At 50.9% G+C, this 10,871-nt stretch overlaps 1 long non-coding RNA gene across 1 annotated transcript; it reads left to right on the plus strand.

Annotated features, from left to right (window-relative positions):
- The first annotated feature begins 1,725 nt into the window (after positions 1-1,725).
- LOC308066586 lies at positions 1,726-10,117 on the plus strand. The gene is made up of 2 exons (XR_013929206.1): positions 1,726-4,354; positions 4,387-10,117. It is a non-coding gene; the product is annotated as an uncharacterized lncRNA (long non-coding RNA).
- The last annotated feature ends 754 nt before the right edge of the window (positions 10,118-10,871 follow it).

Genomic DNA, 10,871 nt, shown 5'->3' on the forward strand with positions numbered 1-10,871 from the left:
GTCTGGAATTAGAAAATGAGGCCACAGGGCAGCTTGAGCTCTTGGCAGCGACCTTGCCTACGCATCAGGCCGAGCTGGGTTTTGCCACAAGCTGAAAGCCTCTCTCTCTCAGAGCTGATTTTGGCACTCGTTTCTGAATTTTGGTGTAAAGCCCACATACACACAGAGAATTAGCTATCTATTTCACCAAAGCCAAAGCAAGCCCGAGGTAGCCTGGGTAATTTTGGATAAAGCTTTTTAAAACGATGATTGTTACTATTTTTGCTCACTTGCCATCTCACACCTTATCTTGTTCTTCAAGCAGCTATGATTAGCCTGGCTTGTTTACCCGAGGTTGCTGCCAAGTTTCACATTAAGCAAGAGCAACGTTGCTGAGGGCTTGAGCCAAACCTAGTGAAATTAGAAAAAAAAACCCACCACCAAAAACCTGCATCAGTTGTAATGGGCTGTGCAACAGGTCTCAACTATTTCAAGAGGGAAAGTGCTCCATTCCCACAGTCACAGCCTTGGCACAAGGAGGACAGCAGGTCGGCCAAAAGGCAGCAAGACGTAGGGACGTAGCCTGGGGGTTGACCGGTGGATCTCAGCAGGAATCCCTAATTCCAGCAGTTAAAGCCGAGCTACTGGTCCAGCGTACAGCCTGTCAGCGGAGGAGTTATCACTGTCATGACACTAGAGCTATTATCTCAATGAGATTTGTAAGGGTGGAGTAGCTTACGTGGTACAGGCTCAGTCACTAGGCACAGAGCCTTTGCTATTTCCTTCAAGACTGTTGCAGAACAGACACATTTCATCTCCACATTCTTTTCTGGGGGGAAAAAAGCACCTCTTAAGCCTGACATCCAAGTCTTTGGGGATCACATCATAGGTTAGCAGAGGGGAAAGACCTTCTTAATCCTTCTTCCTTGTTGTCCCTCTGAAGCTGTAGTAGAAGCCCGCCCTTCCCTAGAAAGCAGACACGTACATGGGAGACAGCCATTACTAATGTCCCAGGCAACAAGAAAAGCTCCAAGCAGATGTTGCATCTTATTAGAGAGCAGAAAGCCTTGGAAGCGCAATCTCAGAGGAGGCTGGGCATCCCCTACGCTACCCTGCTTCCCAGAGAGACCACCCATGTGCACAGCAGAAGGGCCCAGGTCACCTCTCGCTGTACTCAAGCAATTCGGGCGTCGTCCCAGCCGTCACCACGGGGCTGCACGTGTGTGAAACGAGTCTTACAGTGTCCGCATCTTAATGAATGGGAAGTCTCATTCTTCTTCCAGTCTTGGCCTTCAATATGGGTTACCATGTTTCACCCACGCTTCTTCAGAGAAGGGGCTTGTTTATTCATCCCCTGTGTAACGTTACCTAACGTTAACCACCCTGCACAGGCACACTCGATCAAAGGTATCGAGACATGCTCCAACGCGTCACCGGGCAGCACAGCTAACACCGGGTTTTCTCTCCTTGTCTCAGCCCAGCAGGAGAACGGAGGCCACGGCGTTTTCCTCTAGCAGGGTGGTTTGTGTTGCACTTCTGGCTTTCTTGATGCATTGAAAATGCACTTTAAGTCAAGCTCTGCACAGCATGACGACTGATGGGGTGATGTGAGTAACTGCAATTCTTTAAGTGCCCTGGGATGCGTAGCACTCGGTGTGCATAAACAACTGCTAAGAGCAACTGGAATAAAACCTGTGACGGGCAACGCAGGATCCTGAAATGTATCTCGAGCGCTCAGGAAGGCTTTCAGTGGCACAGCTCTCCCCGCACTGAAACATACGCAGCAAAGCTCAGTAAGCCTGGTCTTCCATTCCGCTCAACAGCTTTCAAAGAAGCCGAGACAAATGACGTACTTTGCACTTCTTCTGTGCTGATGCAGAAAGACTCATTTTCTGGAATTCTTTTTTTATGACTACAAAGGCATCACCCCAGATATTTCTGTTCATCCTGTTTCAGAGCGTGGAATTCTCCTGGTGGTGTATTTATTGTTTTCTAATGCCACTAAATATATGGGGAAACCCAAGTGAAACAACCAGATGCCAGAAGTGATGGGAATTGTCAGGAGGAGGAACGCTCCTTGGGCTGCCAAGGAGAGCTGAGTGGGTCAGAGAGCCAAGGCTGTCATTTTCTTTCTTCAAGATGCCATTTCAAACCTCACCCAAATGAAGAATGAGCCTCAAGTAACTGTCCCCGAGAAATGGGCTGGCAGTGTACGCTAGCTAATAGCGGGGAGGTGTCTACAGCAGCAGGCACACAACAGTTACATGGATCTGGAACCTCTCTCTCCAGCAGGCAAAAATGGCTCTGCTGCAGAAAGACCGTGCTCACGAGGATACCTGCTTTTCTCGGTGCTCCGCTACCTTGCTGCTGGCCTGACCCATGAACCCACCGGTTCTGGAGTGCCAGGACATTTCCTAAGGAAGCGCTACTACAAAGTCAGACAGAGCGATGAAAGCACTAACAACTACTACAGCCCGAGCCATCGGTGGGTTGTACAAAGGGCTGCAGAGCCCAGAAGAGAAAGTGCCACTTTGGAATAGGACGGATTCCCAAACAGCACTCAGGGCCACAGACAAGAAGAGGACACAACAACCTTATTTTTGTCCCTTCCCCACCAGCAGAGGGTTCATATTTCAGCAGGGATGCCAAAGCTGGAAAAAACACAGGGAAAAGCCAGCAGAGAAGCACAGACAAGCCGGCCCAGAGACATGCCATGCAGACATCAGTGGGGCACAGGCTGGCCAGAAACAGCACTTGCCAGGGAGCCACACAGGGCTGCCCCATGAAGCTGGGCATCAGGGGTGGCCCTGTGCAGCCTGGTGCCTCGCTGAGGGGTGCAGCGCCAAAGGGCTGAACGCGGGATGCAGGGCTGCTAAGAGGGTCCGTCGATGGCACTGCAAGGGGCGAGCCAGCGCCAGGGTGCCCAGCCAGCATGTGGCAGGGCCAGAGCCAGGGCTGCAACGCGGCACCAAGGGGGTCCAGCCAAGACACAGCGCTGGAGGCAGACCCATCAAGAACCCAGGGCAGAAACAGGCTGCTCCCTGGGCTGGCCTGGAATAGGCTGCAAGCACATGGTGTGGCTTGGGGGTCCAGGGGAAGCCAGTCAGGGCCATTATGCCCCACTGTGCTCTCAGGTCTTTGTTGTTGTTGCTCTGCACTGCAGCGGGTAGCTGGGCTCTGGTACCTGTCTCTGGGGGGCCGTGCAGCAGAAACCCGGCTCTACAGCCCTTCAGGCTGACCACTCTCCGGCTGCTTCAGAGAGACCAGTCCTGCCCCGGGACACAGCTCTCGCCTTGCCCCCTGCAAGAAAAATCCCGGCTCCGTTTGACATTTCAGCCCCCGGAGGAGAGGGGGACATGGGCTGCGAGGGAAACATTGACTGTGCACACTGAACAGACTTCTCTGGCCCCTTGGGAAAGCAGCTTCGCCGGTGCGCAGCCCGGGGGCTCCGCTGCCAGCTGCAACCGAGCCCGGCTCAGCCTCGGCCCTGACCAACCCCGCGGTGTCAGACGCTTCTGCCGGGCAGCCGTTGGGGCTCCCTCGGGCCGGGCCACCTCCATTAGGAGCCTGAATTGGAAGCAGCAGGTGATGGCGGTACCGGCGGCCCAGAGCTCAGCTGGGCTCAGTGCCATCAGCAGGTGACCCGCAGCTCTGACGGCCGGGCTCAGGCGCCCTGCGTGAGCCACGTCCCGCCGCAGCCCCGCAGCCCCGCAGCCCCGCAGCCCCGCAGCCCCGCAGCCACTTGCGCAACGCAGCGCCGGGAGCCGCGGGGCCGGGGAGCGCGAGGGCACCGCGCGCTGCTGGAGCGACGCTGCCCCCTGGTGGGGAACCGCCGCGTGTGCACGCTGCGGCCTCCGCTTCATCCTGCCTGGCTTTACTTTTTTTTTTCTTTTCTTTTTTCTTTTTTTGGGGTGGGCTGGGGCGTGGAGGGAGGGTGCGTCTGAATAGCAGATGTAGGCTGGGATAATGTCTTGGGATTATGGGATGTTTGAGAAGCAATCCCCGTTCTTTCAGAAGGCCTGAAGTTTACAGCATGAAGTTGCACTCAGTGTCAGTGCAGTCAGTTGGTGCCTGTGCGGCTGCTGGATGGAATGTGGGCTGCCATGGCTGACCTTGACACCACCGGTCAAGAGCTGGGGGTGTGTTGGTCCTTGAGTCATACCTCAGTCCGTGTCCCAGAGAAGATGACCTAAAAGCAGCGTCCTGGGTGATCTGCGATATGAAGTTGAACCGAGCTGTAACCACAGTGCTTTCTGAAAAACTGGCGTCTTAAAGGTGTGTCGGTGCGTTCAGTAGTAAAGTAGCTGGGGAAGCGGCGTGCAGGCGGGGCGGCCGGTGCACTGGTGTGAAAAGCTGCCCTGGGCTCTCCCCTGAGGTACCGCCGCTGCCTTCCTGATCCACGGCGAGGGCTTGTTCTCCTGCGGGGGCTGGGAGGGGTCAGGGTCAGGGCGCAGGGGTCAGGGTCAGGGTTACGGCCAGGTGCCAGGTGTCAGGGGCAGAGGCCATGGACTGAGGTCAAAGCTCAGGGGACCAAATTTGGGTCAGGTGTCACAGCTGAGGACCAGGAATGAAAGTTCACAGGTCAGGGGTTAAAAGTCACAAGTCAAGGTTTATGGGCCAGTGGTCAAAGGCTGGTGTCGGGGTCATGGGCCAAGGGCCACAGACCTAGGGGATCACGGATCAGCGCCAGAGGTGTCAGGAACTGGGTGCTGGGATCCGGGCTCAGGAGTGAGGATCAACGACCAGGGTTTGAGTCGAGGGTCAGGTGCCGTGCTTTAGGGTCAGGGGGCTTTGTGCCTTTAGGTAAGAGCTTAAACACACATCCAAATGGGTTTTCTGCTTGACAAAACCGTGATGGCTTTGTACAAATCGCAGGTAATCCTGGAGAGATGCTTTCTACTTTGACCAAAACTGTTGTGTTACTGCAAGATTGGATTCTCAAGTGTTGTAACCCAGCAAAACTTTGCTGGTACCACCGAGAGGTGATTTCTCCGGGTGGGCACATGGAGCAACAGCTGGGGGCTACAACATCTGGGTGTTTTGAGGCTGAGTTGGAAGGCTCTGTCTGGTCATCAGCCATGCGCTCCATTAGCCATCACTTTGATCAAACAACCCGCGGGCCATCTATCAGCCCGGGGCCTGGCAGGAAGAGACGGAGGAACAAAAAATCAGCCAGAGGTGGAGAGCGACAAGGGGTTTGTTCACTGGGATTTGCAAACAAAGATGTACAGACAGAGATCCAGCTCTCTCTGGCCCCTTCACGGCAAGACTCTATGGCATTACAGGCTGATGGTGGGAACGCTTTGGTGGTCGCTGTCTGTTTGTAAAGTGCTGCTGTAGCCCGTTTTAGAAACACGGGGGCTTTATCATCCTTATTCACTCCGTTCCCCAATGATTCATCAAAAGAGACTCAGTCTTTCTCTCTGCCTGTGCCATAGCCCCAGACAAAAGACCTGGAACTTTCCATCCATCTGCACATGGAAATAGTGGAAATTGCCATTTTTGAAAGGGGTTCATAAAACCTCAAACCGAGAGTCCGGCAGAACATTTGAAACATTTGCCAAATCCTTGCAGGACGGCTGAAACACTAGCTGTCCCAGGGAAGCCTTTTTACTGAATCTCTTCACGTCAAATAAAACACACCTCTGGGTAAGCTTGCGTTTCAGTATTTTTAATAAGAGAAGATATTATACCCCTGCTGAGGAAATAAGGATTTAGCGTTTTGGAACAGACCGCCAAAAAAAGGAGGGGAGGTATTAATAGAATCCTCTTCAGGACAAAAATGGGGAAAACTTCATCAGAGTGAGAATTCTGGCAAATCTAGAGAAGGGAACATCAGGCAGTAGCCTGGGTGGTAGGAGCAGCAGCCTTAGCCTAGCAAATTCCCGAGAGGTTTGATTGGAATGAAAAATTAGACAAACACATTCAGCGGGGCCTGAGAGATGATTTATTTTTTTCCTGATTTGCTCACTCAGTTCCTTGAATGATTCTTGTCACCTTAAGCAAAAGTGGAGGGGAAGGGAGCACCAGGAAAGCAGGGGCTCTACCTTGGGATCTTTACACACAGCAGCCCCTGAAAGCCTTACATCAGTCACCTTTTATTGGTCCTCCGGAGGTCTTTTGGGGACTTCAGGCAGACTGACTGGACTGGCTTTATTCCCAAACCAAAATGGAGTCTCCAAGAAGATCTCAGACCTATTGGGCTGCACCCATCCTCTTATTTCTCCTCCAGACATGCCTCCTTGACCTCAGCAAAGTCCTGAGCTAATCTGAAAGATAGACCTCCATGGGGTTTTAAAACTGTTTTTTGAGCTCCCCCGGTTGTGAGATTGGAAAGCAGAAATTGTCCGGTTTCAGCAGAACGAAGGAGACTGCAGCCTGCTGAGTCCAGACATGCTTGAGGTTGTGTCTGCATGGGGTGGGTGGGAAGTAGAAGAGTGTGCGCAGGAAGGTGTGGAAGGGCTGATGATGTGGGTCTGCATTCCCACATCAGGGTGCTAGGTGCCATTCTGAACAAAGGGCTAGACTGGAAACGGGGGAAGCCATCCCAGTCTGGGATGCAAGTACGGTGTATGGAGAGCTGCTGCTGGAATATGCTTGCAGGTTAGATTGGCACAGTGAATATGGATGAAACGCTACAGTGCATTTTTCATCCACAAAGGCCTGCTGGAAGACCCTCAGGTGGTCACCGCTCTTGCCTCCTCCTCAAGCTCTGGATCCATTGGATTCAAGACACAAACACGGCCCAGCCCCTCAAGCCGAAACACTGCTGCACGGGGTGTGCAAACACGCGGTGCAAAGGGACGATTTCCCCAACGGGTTCTGAAAACCCACTCCATGAAGGCTGGGCCTCTGTATCTCAATGAGGTGCACTTCAACTGGAGGGACAAAATGAAGGGTCTTCCGTGAAGAAAGTGGCACAGGCCAACAAGCCTTGCAGAGCACTTCAGAGAAGTCTTTGGGATTCTTGAGATTGGGCCTAAAAGCTTGCGGTTTTGCAAAGCCATTGTAGGAGCCAGGTACCGCCAGCATATGGGAGTGCACTGGCTGCAGCCCCGTTCCTCCGGGAACTCCTGCTGGTGCAGCCACCCTGGGGCAGACCCTGGGCCTGGGGGTCCCTGGGAAGCTGAACCAGCTTTGCCACGCAGAGAGCCTGTGCAATAAGGTGAAAGCATTCCCAGCCACGTCAATTCCTTAGCAACAGATTTTAAGTATTTTCTAGTTCTTTCTACAGTTTTTCTCATGAAATTTGGAAACATTACAGATCTCCCTTTCAAATGCATTTTTCATGACCGCGTGAAAAAAAAAAAGAAAGCCCAGTTAATGCGGTTTACATATTTTTTTTATAGTAATGAGCATACTATTAAAGTATGCATGTCTCAAAAGAGCATAGTGATCATCAGGCTTATTATTCAGAGACAGACAATAGCAATATTAATGAGGCTCAGACATCTGTCAAGTTAATCTGTAGTTGAAAGTTCAGGAAACAAAGACAGGATTTAGTTTTTCTAACTGCGATTTCCCCTTTCTGTCAAAATCTGAGTGGCTATGAGTTGCTGAGAAGAGATTGATTTACATTTTTCAAGAGTTTACGTAAATATATAGTGATGGGGAACTTAGAAAAGTTGATGCGGTGGGTCTTTGGAGAAGACTCTGCCTGATCTTGCTGCTTTGGCATGTGAAATCCAGAGCGATTCACACCATGTCAGGGTACAGCAGAAATGGGGGCAGTTGATTCCACGGGCACGCACTAGTGTGCACAAAAAGTCACGCGCACTGAGTCAAGGGATATCCCCCATTCCTTTCCCAGAAACAGGGCTTCACTCTTATCATCTCACCAGGGCTGTCACCAGGGCTCAGATGGTTGCGAGGGGAGAAGAACAGCCTGGGACTCACTTCATGGTGTAGAGATTGCGGCAAAATCTGACTGCTGAGGGTGAAGCAGGGCATTAGCATCCTGAGGCATTTCCTTTTTTGCCTCCTTCACCCTCCTAGGTTTTCTTCTCTTCAACAATTGTATGTAACACTCCGTCTTGCGTGAGGGAGGATGGTCAGTATGGCCGTATGGTTTAGGATGAGCATCTCCATGCCCAGGACCAGGAGAGGCTGCCGCAATGCACATTGGCACCACCCAGAGCAACCTGGGGCTGCTGGAGCCAAGGACATGCCGCTCTGATCCCCCAGCAGCCTTCTCGCAGCCTCCTGGTGAACAGGCTGCCTGTGCAGGAAATGTATACGCTAGTCCCATTCCACATTCCCATTCGTAGGTTGCAGAAGGTAGTAAGTATTTCTGTTGCTTTCAAAATACCGTCTGCAATTTGCACGGGCAATGGAGTGACTAAGTGGCTTCAACTAGAAACTCCGTTTCTGATGTAATTATGGCTCTTCTCTTCTTTAGAAAGTAGACTGCCTTGTAAAAGTCATCCACCGTTTGTAAGTGTTCCTAAGCACACAGAGTATTGATGGCGGTGGGTCAGATTTTGAAAGGAATTAGAGTGCCTAAGGTGCTGACAAGCACATAATGCAGGACAAATGCCCGCTCTGCCTGGACCCCTGACTGGCCCCAGGAGGGGACAGGTAGGCATCAGTGAAAAACTGCTGAGAACACTGCTTGTTTTGGGAACCAGCGGGAAGGGCGTCCACGCTGGAACTTCTCTTCCTTCTCTCCATGTCCAGCTCTGGAGGAGTCCACCTCATATGCACTAACTCCTTGTGCCGAGGACACCCTCAGCCATACCTGAAGAATGGTTTAACCGAAGGCCAGCTGTGATGACTGTCAGTGCAACAGCTGCCTCTCTCTCAGCCCTGCTCCTGCTTTGGCTCACCTAGTAAAGTCTAGGGAGTACAGTAAATATCTCCAGACCACTAGAGCATTTTGTGTATACAAGGAAGTCTGAAAAAATTGTCAAGCTGGTTCCAAGCTAATTCAGAACAACATAACAACCGTCTAATATTTATAGGAGTTGGAGGGCTGCGACATTTGCAATCAGATAGCGTATCACCAAGTAAAAAGCAAGTAATTCCCTTTCTTTGTTTTTAGATGCTCTTCTGCAGTGAGATCATCTGCCCCGGTTCATCATGATGTACTGGAGGGAGACACCTCCTTTACACCTTTCCCAGCTCTAGAAATAAAGCGTAATCCTCCTGACAAGCCAAAAGAGGTGAAGATAACTCCCGGCTTGCTGAGCTGCTGCCAGCGATCGGTAGCTTGCCTCGACTTGGCAGTCGATGCAATTGTTACGTTACCTGCCTTCTCAGCACAGCCCCAGCTCCAGCTTTGCCCTGCTGATGACATTAAAACTTGCAGCCGTGCGTTTACTCCGTGTTTCTTCACAGGAATTAATTTTCAAGACACACTGTTAAGGAGATGTCACAACCAGGACTGGTGGATCCATCCTGTGATTTAGTTACAAAACCACTTTGACAAAGAGCCAGTAAGGTAGCAGTAGCAGGGGATCACCTTAGAGCAACATTTACAGGACCGCCTTAGGATTGAAATCCTGGGTGCTTCTAAAAATTCTACCACAGAAGAGGAGTCGTGCCCAGGATTCAAACCTTCAGAAAGTAGGATGTGGGTTCACAGAACTTTCCTCGATTACTTTAGTGTCCCTAGATCAGCCTACTTGTCAGTGGAGGCATTTTCAGGAAAATCCACAACAGGACAGCAGGGTTTCTGCTCAGGTCAGTCCTTTCTGGTGGGAATATGGCGAGATGTCTCTGAAATCATAAGGTGCTTTTTTCCCCAGCGTAGTTGCTGCAGGCCTTAAGGTTCCTGTGGTTGGCATTTACGAAGACTTTCTGTTTCAAACGGTGCCACAAGTTATTATACGCTCTCCTGGGGCTGTGGGCTGGACTGTGCTAAAAAAAGGACCTAGTTAGTGATAAAGCAGTGACTGCATGTGCCAGTGGCTTAACCTTGCCACTGCAAATGCAACAGTCTTTTGTAAATTATTTCAAAGGAGCTGTGGGTCGGATGCTTCTCTAAAGTACACTGCTGCATTAGCCTGAAACTCAGAAAACAGAAGGACTAACCTCTCTCCGTGATGTGAGCTTGGGGCTGCAGTCACACTGACTAGGTGCCTTTGGATTTCACTGATGCAAGTCAAAATAAGAAAAAATCCTCTTTTTTTTTTTTTTTTTTTTAAATAATCAACTAGCAGAATCTTTGTGCTTTGCCACAATAGTGCCTGGGGCATTGCTGTACACTGTGTAAACATGCAGCTGTGCTAAAGCCCGTGGTGTGTTGAGCTTCACTCTCCGGCAGGTCTTTTGTATGAGAGCTTTCAACACTAACTCCTTATTCAGTTGCTAGATGCTTTCATTTTTCTCCTATGACAAATGTGATCCTGAAGAGCTCAGCTCTGCCCATGGAGGAGGTTGTCACCATCAAGCATGTTCCTGTGGAGAGACAACTGGACAGCCCGGTTCAGTGTCCTTTCCACGTGGAGGAAACACGAGACACTGGGAGTTTGTGGTAGATTAATCCCCAAGGTGGCAAGCCAGAATAAAGTTTGCAGAAGGCAGTGGTCCCATGGCAGCCTAAATCCAAAGTGAAAGGAAAGCTTGACCAGAGTGAATTTCACCACAAGTTGGGATGTTTTCCCAAGTCCATTCTCAGCCTGCCAGTTGAAATCAGCCAAACAGTAAGGAGCAGGAAATAGCCAGCAAGGATCTACAGTATCTCCTTTCAAAGTACCGGCTCTAAATCAAGGACTGGCAGTGGCCATTTCAGCGAGGCGTTTCCCTACCCAGTATGGAAAAACGATGCCGGCCGGAGAATTTCTATACACAGCTGCTTATGACGATGCCCAGAATAGGCCAAGAAATAACGTTTATGTTCATTTCAGACAAAGAAAGTACATTACATTTGAAACGCACTTGCTTTTGTCAGC

Source organism: Falco punctatus (assembly GCF_963210335.1).
Source record: "Falco punctatus genome assembly, chromosome: 6".
Taxonomy (NCBI): Eukaryota; Metazoa; Chordata; class Aves; order Falconiformes; family Falconidae; genus Falco; species Falco punctatus.